Source organism: Triticum aestivum, chromosome 7A (assembly GCF_018294505.1).
Source record: "Triticum aestivum cultivar Chinese Spring chromosome 7A, IWGSC CS RefSeq v2.1, whole genome shotgun sequence".
NCBI lineage: Eukaryota > Viridiplantae > Streptophyta > Magnoliopsida > Poales > Poaceae > Triticum > Triticum aestivum.
Genome location: NC_057812.1, coordinates 460547486 through 460560662, shown reverse-complemented (window position 1 = coordinate 460560662; position 13177 = coordinate 460547486). Strand labels below are relative to the sequence as shown.

At 40.7% G+C, this 13177-nt stretch overlaps 1 long non-coding RNA gene and 1 pseudogene across 1 annotated transcript; one reads left to right on the top strand and one right to left on the bottom strand.

The window, feature by feature from the left end:
- The first annotated feature begins 2279 nt into the window (after positions 1-2279).
- Positions 2280-6898, top strand: LOC123147562 (uncharacterized). The gene is made up of 4 exons (XR_006473305.1): positions 2280-3121; positions 3305-3581; positions 4271-4673; positions 5701-6898. It is a non-coding gene; the product is annotated as an uncharacterized lncRNA (long non-coding RNA).
- Positions 6899-9942: 3044 nt separating this feature from the next.
- On the bottom strand, positions 9943-12929 carry LOC123151105 (expansin-A22-like; annotated as a pseudogene).
- Positions 12930-13177: the final 248 nt, after the last annotated feature.

The window sequence follows — 13177 nt, the reverse complement described above, 5'->3', positions numbered from 1 at the left end:
AGTAGGGAGGCGTCCTCTCATGGATTATACCATGTTCCGCACAAAAAGCATCAAACTCATTGGAAAAATACTCTCCACCACGGTCGGACCTAAGCCTCTTGATTTTTCGATCAAGTTGGTTTTCCACTTCAGCTTTATAGATCTTGAAAAAGTTCAAAGCCTCATCCTTAGATTTCAGAAGATACACACAGCAGTATCTAGTGGAGTCGTCAATTAACATCATGAAATATTTCTTTCCACCTTTTGTCAAAACACCATTCATTTCACATAGATCTGAATGTATGAGCTCTAGTGGTGCAAGATTTCACGAGGAAGAAGTCGTCGTCGGGGAAGTAGTCATTGGCAACCGGATCGTCCGTGATGAAGCAGCCAGTATTCGCGTTGAGCGCTCCCCAAAAACCTTATGACCCTTCTCCCGTACATGACTCAAAAGGTGCGGTTTCGGAGGCGTACTGTCCCGACCTGCGGTGCACGCCGCAAGCCGGGATGGGGAAGATCGTAGCAGCAGCGCAGTACTCAGGAACTTGTGGCAAGAGGAGGAAGAGGTTCTGATGCGTCTCTCTGGGAGGAGCGACCTCCCTTTTATAGGCACAAGAGAAGGAGGCGAGAGGGCAGCGACGGGAGGCGAAACGAAGAGACGGAGGCGAAGGGCTGCACCGTTCGCATTCGAACTCCACTTTCGCAAAAATCTTTTCAGGTTCCGTGTGACCTTTCGTATACCCATAGTGCGTGGCAAAAATTTAGATATCGGCTCGGCTCATTCCCACAACCCACAACCCGCGGCGCGTCATGGCGAGGCGTGGCGTGGCGGGCGGCGGAGGAGGAGCGCGCGTGGATATCCCTCTTGTTCTCATGCTCATACAAGTGGGGAAAGAACCTCCCTTATAAGGAGGTCCAACTCCCACTCAACTAGCAATGTGGGACTAAACTTTAGTAGTATCCCTTGCCTTGCACAAATGGGCTAAGTGGGCCTCTAGGATTTATTAGAAATTTCTGAAACTGCTATTGGGCTAGGCCCAAAATAGACAAAATTCCAGCAAATCGGACGAGGGGATCAAGAGGGACCATCCGGTGTCCATGGATCGGATAGAGGGGTTAGGGATCTAGCCGAATCGAGGGCAGGTTGGAACGGGCTCCCGAGTCCAGGAAGAACAACCCTCGCAAAACAAAGTCCAGGAAGAACACGGCGCCTTGAAGGAGATGACATGCGGGCCAGAGGTGTCAGCGGGTGTATCTACTACCCCTATAAAAGGAAAAGAGGGGCAGATCCAAACAATTATATCCATCCATCTACATGATCTGATGGCTCATAATCCTTCTGTGTTTAACCCAACAAGCCACGATTAAACCAGTTACGTACAGTCCATCAATCGCTAAAACAAAACGTTCCCACGACCTCTAGAATTTTTGTCAAAAGAGATCACCTGTAGAACGAAATTGTCAAAAAAGACCCCCTTCAAGACGAAGTGACAAAAAAGACCCCCTCAGCCGTGGCAGCAGGCCCGGCAGGTGACACGCGTGAGGCGGCCGGCCCTGCCGCCACCGGGCCAGGCGGCATGCTGGGCAGAATGGTGATTCTCACGCTCGCGACGGAACGGCAGCGACTGTGAGGCCTGGCGGCAGGACTGTGCCAGCTGGGCCCAGCCGCCTCGTCGGCTGGCGGCAGCCCTGTTCCCTCGCACTGCGCTGCCTTTCGCTGTTTCGTACGCGCTGATTACTCCAGTATTCCACACAGTCTATCGTTTAATTCTTTTGATGTTTGTCCGTTGTGCCGACACTCCAGTACTCAGTTTCTTTTTATACCCTTCTCTGCACCATGCGCAGACGCTCGGTCACGAGCTCGAATCTCTGGTTGTCTCAGTGCTTGTCTACTCTCTAACAACGGACAGACATCAAAATAATTAAACGAACGGACTGCGGATATTAGAGTAATCAGCGTGTACGAAACGAGGAAAGGCAGCGCAGCGCGAGGAAACAGGGCTGCCGCCAGCCCACGAGGCGGCAGGGCCCACTGCCGCTGCCGTTCCGTCGCGAGCGCGAGAATCCCGTTCTGCGTAGCATGCCGCCTGGTCCCGTGGCGGCAGGTCCTGCCGCCTCGCGCCGTGGCGGCAGCTGCCACGTGTTGCTTCCCGGGCCTGCCGCCACGGTCAAGGGGGTCTTTTTTGTCATTTCATTTCAGAGGGGGTCTTTTTTGACAATTTTGTTCGACGGATGGTCTCTTTTAACAAAAAATCCGACCTCTAGCCCCGCCCGCACGACCTCACGCCCCGCGCCGTTACTCCCGCACAACCTCACGCCCCCGCGCCGTTCCTCCTGCAGATCGAGAAGGATGGATATATCATGAGCAAACATCACCGCTTCCCTTCCTCCATGCGCCGCCGCTCCATCCTTCCCCTCCTCCTCGCGCCGCCCCTCTTTCTACCGTCACCACCCCCCATCGGCGCCCTCCGCAGCCTAGCTGAGCCCCTTCGCCCGTGGACGTGTTCCGGCGTCATCCCGCTACAGGTTGTCGTACCTCTGGAGGTGCGGAGTGGTGGTGGAGGCGAGAGGAGAGGCGCAGGATCTTGGCCTTGATGTCACCGATTTTGACGTGGGCGGTGTCTTGCTCGCGTCCGGGTGTGGGTGGTTCGTGCCATCACCGTACCACCAACAAGGATGACACCAGACACCTGATGGCCTCTCCCTGAGAACCGTCTTTGCTTCGCCGATGTATCCCACCTGCGCCCAATGTTGAGGTCTTGAGGGTGTGATTCCTAGTGAGAAGGACCGCCGTCAGGCCACAATGGACTTCACACCTCCCATTTTCTACTGTTCTCGCATGCACGTACTGTTACCTAGAGCAGAAAGCATATAGAGATTATATTAGTATAGATGTATAGAAGTCATGATGATGGACTAAGATAATTCTGTTGCACAATACTATGCACTGAGATTCAGTCATGGCATTTCTTGTCAGTATCGCATGAACATGATAGAGACTGATCAAATAAATGGCACTTGATTTCATCTACTTATATTCTTCAGGGAATGTAAGCAAGCGGTGCATGGAAGCTGATACTTGCAATCTGTTTGCGGAATCTGGCAGTGTTTCAGTCCAAGAATGAGAATCATGTGATTGCTGGTAAGTGCTAATTGCATGCGCGTGCGTGATTTGTTTCAGGCCATCTTTTTTTCTGCTTCCTGTCCTGCTCTTGACATGTTCCATTTGGAAATACATCAAATCTTTTTTTAGAGTCAGGTCACTTCAGTTCTTGCAACTCCAGCTGGTATTCATGAACTTTTTGTTCCTGTGTTGTTTTCTTAGATCGACTATGCAGCTTGTTTAGGCATCAGCGTCTCTACTGCTATCTGGGATTGGAGGAAAGGCAGCTCGAAAAACTAAAGCACTAATGAAGCAACAAGTGGAAGTCCAATTCAGAAAGAAGTAGTTTGTTCTATATACTAGATTGGACAATGTTTTTCCGCTGGAAGTCTATTGCTGAATCTTAAATCAAGAGGAAGCTATCTAACTTTCTTCTTAAGGAGCCGGGAAGTTTCGCCAAGCCACTACAGTGGGCAAGAGATCAGCTAATTCATTTGAGGTAACACACCAGGCCTGGATTAACATGCCAACTTTCTTGTGATTTGCCTACGGTTAGATGAATTTACCATCAGTTTAGTGTACATAATATATGGACAAGTCAGGTTGCCAAAATTTAATCTGGCATAAGCATGCGTATAAATTTATGTGTTTGCTTAATAGTAACTTGAATCTAAAATCATAAAAGTATGTTTGTAGTTCAGACGTGCTTTGCGTATTCAAATTTTTGTTTTTTAACAAGACATGCATTGCACTTGCAAGCTTACTTGTCTTTGATAGAACAACAAACTGATTTTAGATGCTAAAATAAACACTAAACACTACTTCCTCATGGCGACTATGTGTAAAAAGACGAGGAGATCCCGACTATTGATGTGAAGCCAGGGTGGAAGAAGGTCACGAAGATCACCTTCCTAGAAGGAAGGATCTGATTTTTCCAGTGCAGATATGTGTTTCAAAAAGTTATTGGGATGTAATTTTTATAACACTAGAGTCTATGAAGTTATATTTCCAGATATTTCACTTTTCGCATAAGCTGAGGCACCATTTTATTTTAAAATATTTTTTGAAGTAAAATTTGTGAATAAACTGCATGATGTTTCATGTGTGTGAATTGCACTTTAGCTACAACACTGAGATAACAAGGTGCAGAGGATACGAATGGTTATGGCTTGTGTCTTGTGGGGTCAGCCGGGGAGGCGACGGCGGCGGGGAGCAGCGGCACATCGGCGGACAGCAACACATGTGTAGCACACAGCGGCAGCGGCTGCACGGCCACGACGGACAAGCAACAACGCGAAGCAGGGGCAGGTGGTGGTAAGAATAAGTATCACTTGTCATGTTTAACTCATGGCCAACAAAGAGTAAGTATCACTTGAAACTCACTACATGAAGAATACTGCTGTGACGATTATATACATATATGTTCCACTTGGTTGCTCAGGTAGTATTAATTTCTAATTTCTTATCACTTCCTTTTTCTTGCAGTCAAGTTTTGAAACTGGGCTTTGATGAGAAGTTCATTCGTATATGGGAATTCTATCTTGTATACTCTGCCTCTGGTTTGAAGTCATGAGTAGCTAGAGATTACCTGGTACGGATGCATATATGTGTGCTTTTTGTATAGGTTTACCTGCATTATTCCTATTTCCTAAACAAATGTAAGTCATATACTCCCTCTGCCCTCTGGTCTTCAAAAAACATCTTTCTGGAAACTGTTTGGTGGTTTCCAATGCAGACTATAAAATTTAAGTTGATGTTGCTTTCTACAATTATGTTAATCTCAGCCATAAGATTCTGAGATCAGTCGACAACAGATCTTTGAGTAAAAAGTAGTAAATTAGAACCTTTGGTGAACTTGCAGAAAACAAGCTTTCATCGTTTGAGATTGTAAATGACCTGAGACAAACCTGGGTCCTTTACATTCTTATTTGATAACTTTGAATCTTTACGTCTTCTGTATATATATTTCAGCACATTTTGTATCAACTGATAACTTCGAATCTTTGCGTCTTTCGTCAGATCATGCTTACTGTTGGATTTGCACATGAATAACTAAAAGCGCCATGACATTACGTATTTCCTTCATTTTAGCCATTAAACTCATCTATCGAGTGTTAATTTAGTATGTTTTCTTGTCCTGAGTGTATATTCATCTTAGTTAGAAAGGTCTTTGAGTGGCTTTGGTCATCCTAAATTTTGTGTGGATTCTTTTTCCAATCCTGTTTAGCTTTGCCTAACAATAATTATTATAGCCCTTGATGTGCACATGCCCAATTTCCCCATATTGTATAGTTTCCCATTCTATAATGGCAACCTTTCTGCACTGCTAAGATGTAAGCACGACTACATGTTTAACTCATGTTTAATATTGTCAGAACTAAGCATATGGTAGAGAAAGGGTTGCTTGCATGCCATCCATGTCATCGAGAAATTGTAGAATTCCCTCTCCCCATTTCCTTACCATGAATATAATGCTTTATTGACCTGTTTTTAGCTTTTAGATGTTCTGCAACTATATACACAATAGATACTGGCTGTCTGAACTGTAATTCCACTCCATGAGAAGCTGAGATAAAGTAAGAACGGGGCAAAGTAATTCCGACTCTTTCTGCTCGCAGGCGGGGCCTGCTATGACTCCCAATGGGTGGTATTACTGCAACTGTCGATCCTTCAAATTTTGACGATAACAAGTAGCCTGAATCCAAGAAGAAAACTAATTCAATTCTCCCAAGACTGCTAATTTTTGGGTTTCTTTGTTCCAACTTTGCATTGACACCACTTGGACAATGTTTGTGTTCCTTTGCTTTTCATCATGAAAACAAACATTCTGAAATCTTCATAGGATATTTGATTTCATTTTTACTATACAATAGAGTAAATAGGCTACGTCCTTACATTCTCCGCGGAGAAGTTATCCAGCCAGTCGGTTGCCATTGATTTGTGACATTTTTTTATACAGTTGTGATTCCCGTGGTCTGCTTGTTATCGTCAAAAGATAATTGATGGGTTTTTACTTCTCCTTTTGTTTATAGAGAATGGGTCATCCTAGAGTATGAATTTGACATGGTTTGATTGAGACGTGCGTTGCACGTGCACGTTTACTAGTAAGAATATAAAGAAGAGAGAAAAAAGTCTAGGGCGTCGCTGCTGTTGGCCTTCGACATGCTGGGCTGCTGCTGCGCTGTGTCACGTGCATGAGCGGCCGAAAGGAACTGGGCCACCGGGGTAGCTGGGTAGAATTAGAGTAGAATAGGTTTATGATTTTCTATTTATTTATTTTAGGTACAGAAAGGATGTTAGCTCCAAAGATGATCAAAATCATTTTATAAAAATACCAGGACATCCAAAAACACAAATATAGTCACATACAACATAGTGAACATTTTTCTAGTCCAAAATATTTATAAAAAATACATATAATATTTTCGTAAACTTTACTTTGACACTTATAAAATGTTCCACGAAATATTTTTGAACTTCAAAGAAATATTCAAATAACATATTCAAGAATTTCCAACTCTCTTTAACATTGAAGGAGCCATATTTCCTTCTCTCATAAGAATTTATTTTCGAGTTAGAATTGTTTTAAATATTCAAAATCCAGATGGGAGAATATTCAATTGTTCATCAATATTACTCCTTGAGGAAGTCATGTCATCCTCTCTCATATTTAAATTGGAAATAGTCTGAATATTCTCCAACCCAAAATAAGATGAAATTGAATAATTGGGAAAGTCATTTTATTCCCTCTCTTTTAAGAAAAGCTGAAATTCCAAAAGCTCCAGATCCTAGTCAAAATTAACTAACAATAAGCACTACAAGCAATTTTTAATAAATTATATTTAAATAATTAACATTTCAAAATTTAGAATTTTGGGATGTTACACCGGCCCGCATGTATCCGTTTTTTTTCTTTCTGTTTACAATATTAAAAAAGGTGAGCCAGCTCAATATTACTCCTTGAGGAAGTCATGTCATCCTCTCTCATATTTAAATTGGAAATAGTCTGAATATTCTCCAACCCAAAATAAGATGAAAATGAATAATTGGAAAAGTCATTTTATTCCCTCTCTTTTAATAAAAGCTGAAATTCCAAAAGCTCCAAATCCTAGTCAAAATTAACTAACAATAAGCACTACAAGCAAATTTTAATAAATTATATTTAAATAATTAACATTTCAAAATTTAGAATTTTGGGATGTTACACCGGCCCGCATGTATCCGTTTTTTTCTTTCTGTTTACAATATTAAAAAAGGTGAGCCAGCTCAATATTACTCCTTGAGGAAGTCATGTCATCCTCTCTCATATTTAAATTGGAAATAGTCTGAATATTCTCCAACCCAAAATAAGATGAAAATGAATAATTGGGAAAGTCATTTTATTCCCTCTCTTTAATAAAAATTTGAAATTCCAAAAGCTCCAAATCCTAGTCAAAATTAACTAACAATAAGCACTACAAGCAAATTTTAATAAATTATATTTAAATAATTAACATTTCAAAATTTAGAATTTTGGGATGTTACACCGGCCCGCATGTATCCGTTTTTCTCTTTCTGTTTACAATATTAAAAAAGGTGAGCCAGCGAGAATTCGAACGCGCGACCCGCTGCTTCTACTCAAGCAACCGGTACCACTACGCCATGCAACGACTTGAGTTTCGAAACTTCTTTCCATGTTTTTATTGTCCTCTTCGAGAAGCTTTCCAAACAGGGGTTTTTCAATTCTTTGGTCATTTTTCGGTGCCGTTTTATTCAGGTTTTCGTTTTCTTGTTTTTTTCATTTTTGTTCATTTAAATGCGTGTTTTTCAAAAACAATTTTGTGTTTTGTGTTTTCTAGAAAAACCGATGGTTTTTTTCAAAATTGATGAACTCTTCAAATTTGATGAACTCTTTTCAAAATCATTGAACTATTTTCAAATTCAATGAACTTTTTCCAAAGTTGATGAACTTTTTTGAAATTTGATGAACTTTTTTCAAAATCATTGAAAGTTTTTCAAGTTCGATGAACTCTTTTCAAATTCCCTGAACTTTTTTCAAAATGGATGAACTTTTATCGAAATTCAATGAACTTTTTTCCATGTTATGGTTAACTTTTTTAAACATCGATGAACGTTTCTCAAAATCAATGACTTTTTTTAAAATCAATGAGCTTTTTCCAAAAATACGATGAACTTTTCAAATCTGTGATTTTTTTTCAAATTATGATGAACCTTTTTTCTTCAAAATTGACATTTTTAAAATTTGTGCTTTTTTTCCAGATATTGATGAACTCTTTTTCCAAGACGGTCCATCTTTCTATTTTTAAAATTTATGTACTTTTTTCCAATTTCTGATTTTTTTTTTGAAAAACGGTGAACTTTTTTCAATTTTTGAAAAGTCAATGATGTCAACTATGATAGGTCAAAGGTTCAATGTTCAACTGATACCTGAGTTTTTTTTTTTGAGAAGCAACTAATGTTCGAACTAGGAGGAGTTTTTCTATTGAAATATACGTTTTTTTAATCACTTGTACTTGGACAAATAGAAATATTTCCTGCTAGTAAACGACGAAGGGATGCCAGCACAGTGTTTGTCATGTCGCGCCGTTGTCCTTGGTGTCCTGCCTGCGATTCTCGGCTCTCCGTTTTGTTGTTTGGGCACTACCATTTTTTCATGTTTGCTCTTTTAGCAGTTTTCTGGGCCGGTCCACTATGTGTCTCCGGTGACCGCCAGCAGCTGTGCGCTTGTAGCGCTAACTAGGAGCTCCCGGTTCCCAGCTTGTTACTAAAAAAAAGATGGTTCCCAGCCAGTTTTTTCTGGTTTTGAGAACCTTCTAGAAGGGTACTGAATCGGTTTTTCCAATTCCCCCTTTTCCCTTTTTGTTTCTTTTTCTTTTTAATTTTTAGTTTTCTTTTCTTTTTCTGTTTTCATTTTTTTTCTTCGCTCTTTCGTTTTTTCTTTTTATGTTTCCTTTTATTCAGTATTTCATAACATGTTCTTATTTTTAAAAATTTGCTCCCAATTATAAAAAAAATCTCGTTTTCAAATTGTGTTCACATTTTCAAAAAAAAAGGTTTGTGTTTCGAAAAGTCTATGCGGAATTTAAATAAATGTTATGGTTTTCAAATTTTGTTCACAATGAAAAAAATTTCATGCTTTAAAAATGTTCAGTAATTTCAAATTTTCCTGAGAAATGTTCTCATTTTCAAATTTTGATATGTTCATGTTTTCAAAGAATATTGTTCAGTAATTGAAAAAAATACGATTTTTTTTCTTTTTCTTTTCGGTTTCTATTTTTTATTTTTCCTCGTTCTTTTATCTCCCATTTTCTGTTTCTTTTTATTTTCCTTTTCTTCTTTTAAATTTGTAAATTTAAATTTTAAGTTTATTTCAAAAAATGTTCGTGTGTTTCAAAACAGTTGCTATTTTTTCCAAAAATGTTCGTGTTTTATAATTTACTCAGGAGTTTCAAAAAGTGTTCAGTTTTTTAAATTTGTTCTGGAGTTTCAAAAAATGTTCAGGGAGTTAAAAAAAATCATGTTTTCAAATAACGTTCATGTTTCGAAAAACAAATTCCTATTTTATTGTCTGCAAAATTTCAAATGATTTCCCCCTATTGAAATTTGTTCTGGAGTTTCAAAAAATGTTCCCTTTTAAAAATTTGTTCGCATTTTGTAATTTTGTAGGACTTTCAAAGAATATTCTTGTTTAGAAAATGTACTTTGATTCAAAAAAGGTTCTTAATTTTTAGAAAATGTTCATGTGTTTAGGAAATATTTTGAGTGAAAAGTGTTCATGTTTCATTAAGCATTCATTTCACAAAAATCGGAATTTTTTTATAAACATGAACAATTTTGAAAGCTTGAACATTTTCCAAAAAAGCGAAGAATTTCTAAAGTTTTTGAACTTTTTTGTAAAGTACAAACTAGTTCTGAAAACATGAGCATTTTTTGAAATTTGCAAAAAAATTGAAAACAAGAACTTTTTTTAATTTGTGATCAAATTTCAGGTTCGAGAAAAAAATTCACTTAAAAAATTCATCAAAAACACGAAATGAAAAAAAAGAAAAAGGAAATGTTTGGACCTACATCGATATTGGTTCTGATAAGCTTGCGGTAATAAGTAATGAGCTCTCATTGTCTATGGTGGTTAGCACACAAAGATTCTTTGCTAGAGTTCTCGTGTTCGATCCGTGGTATTGCTTGACTTTTTTTTTGCCAGTTTAAAGTCGATACAGTAGTCGTCAGTGGGTCGGCACAGTCGGGGCCACCTGTGCGTTTGCCCGACAATCTGCCGCAATAAGCGGCAGATAGGACGTCCCCATGTAAAGCAGGAGCGGGGAAGTTCCCTTTCCCCGTTCAGGGAGGCTCCCACAAGCTTTTCTGGGTAGGGATTGGGAAGCTTCTGAAGCTTCCTGCCGGTTTATTCTTTGACTTTTGTTTTTGTTTTTTGTGGACCAGTTTTTTTTTCAATTTCATGATTTTTTAAATTCTAAAACTTTTTAAAAATGTCATGAATATTTTATACTATAAATGGCGATTTTTGTACCTACTGTAAAAAATATAGGAGAGAAAGAGAAAAGGAGCGAGTGAGCGGAAGGCAGCGCGCGTTACTGGCCCAGATCCATGCGGGCGACGTCCTGGTCACTAGTTCACCAAGTGGCGCTTAAGCGCCCAAGAGGAGGAGCCTCTATTCTATTGTATCTCTTTATCTCTAACTCAAATGTATTTCTTTGTCTAACATGATGGCCCATTTCCCTTAAAAAATAATGGCTCATTGGAGTGATCAACTACTCTCTTTTTTTAATCCCTAAAAAAAACAATTCAACTACTCTTTGTTTTCATGGCAGAATTGATCAACTATGATGCCACCATTCGCACTTACTCAGTCCTCTTTGTTTCGCGGGACATTACTCTCACATTTATTCTCAAAATAATATTATCACAATTTTATTTTCTTTGCCTAGTCATAGTGAGAAGTAATTATGTTACTTGTCTAAGTTATTACCTCTATAACTGGTAGTAAAAATGTCATGCAACACTTTATTTATTATTCCCTTCGTCCGTGAATAAGTGCACTTGAGCACTTCTACCTTCTGTCTTAAGTCAAAGTTTTAAAATTTGATCAACTTTATAGAAAAGCATAGTAACATGTATGACATCAAGTCGGTACATTATGAAAGTACTTTTTAAAACGGACCTAGTCATACTAATTTATTGCTATAAATGCTGTTGTCTTTTTCTATAAAGTTGATCAAAATTTTAAATCTTTGACAGTTTGACTTACGACAAAAGTTTAAAGTACACTTGTTCGCGGAAGGAGTAGGTTGTAGACTGATTTTGTCTTGGTATGTGTGATGTTTCGGTAACATATTATGTTACCACAAGCTTCGCTTTCCTCATTAATTATTTGCCACATCATCTATTTTTCCTAAATATGTGTAATGTTATCACTTATGTTAGGCTAAGTCATAGTGTGGAGTAACTTAGAGTAGTGCCATCCATATGACAATAGTCAATGTTATTACCTGTTGAAAATGACATAGAAGTAGTATCATAGATGATTGAATTTTTTAGATTGTAGACTCAATTTACTTTGGGTTGTGTTATGTTACAGTAATTATGTTACTCTAAACAGTCATCCTCTCATTAACTACATGCTACATAAGCAAATTTGTTTACTTGCTAAGTTACTCCCACTATGATCACTATGGGTAACTGAATACCCTACTAATAATGACCATCAAGTGAGTAACTCAAATATGCTAATTAATTATCTGTAGAATGGTTTAACTGCATTTTTTAGGGTAACTGAAATTATTAATGTAAAAAAACAACAACAAATGTATACCCCGAATCAGAAGTGAACACGCACTCACGCAGCACCATAGTTTGATGACTTACGGTAGCAAATGTTAAGGATGCAGAAACACATACATGACTAGCAATTATTGTACCTAGCATTGTTACACTTACAAGCTACGTTGGTCGATCTATCAGAATTGCTCTTTGCCCTCGAAGCTCTGGCCGATCGTCCAGCTTGCCGGCACGACGGCGCCGAGGACGACGGAGCGGCCGTCGCTTGCGACCACACGGAACGAGAGCCCCTGCCCGACGAGATTTTGGACATCTCCGTCCCAGATCTGTCCCCAGTTCCTCTTCATGTTCCGCCACTGCCCGTCCTTGGCCCCTTTCACGGCCAACGCCTTGACTTCGCCGGGACCGGCGACGTTGAAGACGAGCACGCCGACCCAGTACTGGTTGCCCGTCATCTCTATCCGGATGCCGCCCTTCTTGGCGCAAGGCACGCGTCGGTACTGCACGGGGATGATGCCGACGTGGAAGTCGGTGACGAGGCGAAGGAACATGGGCTTGGAGAGATCGAAGTGCTTCAGCGGCGGGTTGCACCAGTTCTCGTAGGGCTTGGAGTAGTTGGCCGGGCAGAGGTTGGTTGCCGTCACCGTCACTGGCGCTCCGCCGGGCTTGCAGTGCGGGTCGCCGTGGCACTGGATCTCGTAGCAGCCGCCGCAGGACCAGCCGTCGCTGAAGAGGGCCACGCTCAGCGCTGTAGTGTCCAGCCCGTACCCCTGCTGGAATAGGTTACCGTACCCACACGCACCCTCTGCATGGCACATGCAGGCATCCCGTGGAGAATGTTAATTAGGTAAAAACTTCGCGTGATGATGCGGGGTCGAATCTGAGTAGTTAGTTTGCTTACGCATGGTCTCAGCTCCGGTCTCATCGCCGTAGAAGGTAGCGTGCGCGTCCATCCAGCCACCGCTTGCTACGGCCGCCGCCGGCGACCAAGCCAGGATCAGCACCACCGCCCCACGGACACGGCGGAAACCGCTGGACGTCTCGTCTCCATTCTTCACTAAACTAGTGTGATCTGTGTCTGAGCACTTGTACCCCAATTCAACTTTGCGATGATTGATAAGTAGTTACCTCATGAGTCATGATCTTTATGTGTACGCACTTATGCCACTGGCTGCGGAGTTTTGGCCTTTTGCGTGGGCTGCGGAGTATCTCTAAGCTGCCAGTGGCACCAGACTGCATTTGTCCACGAATAAGCGCATGCTAATATGCGGCATTAATGGAGAATATTTTAACCTAAAA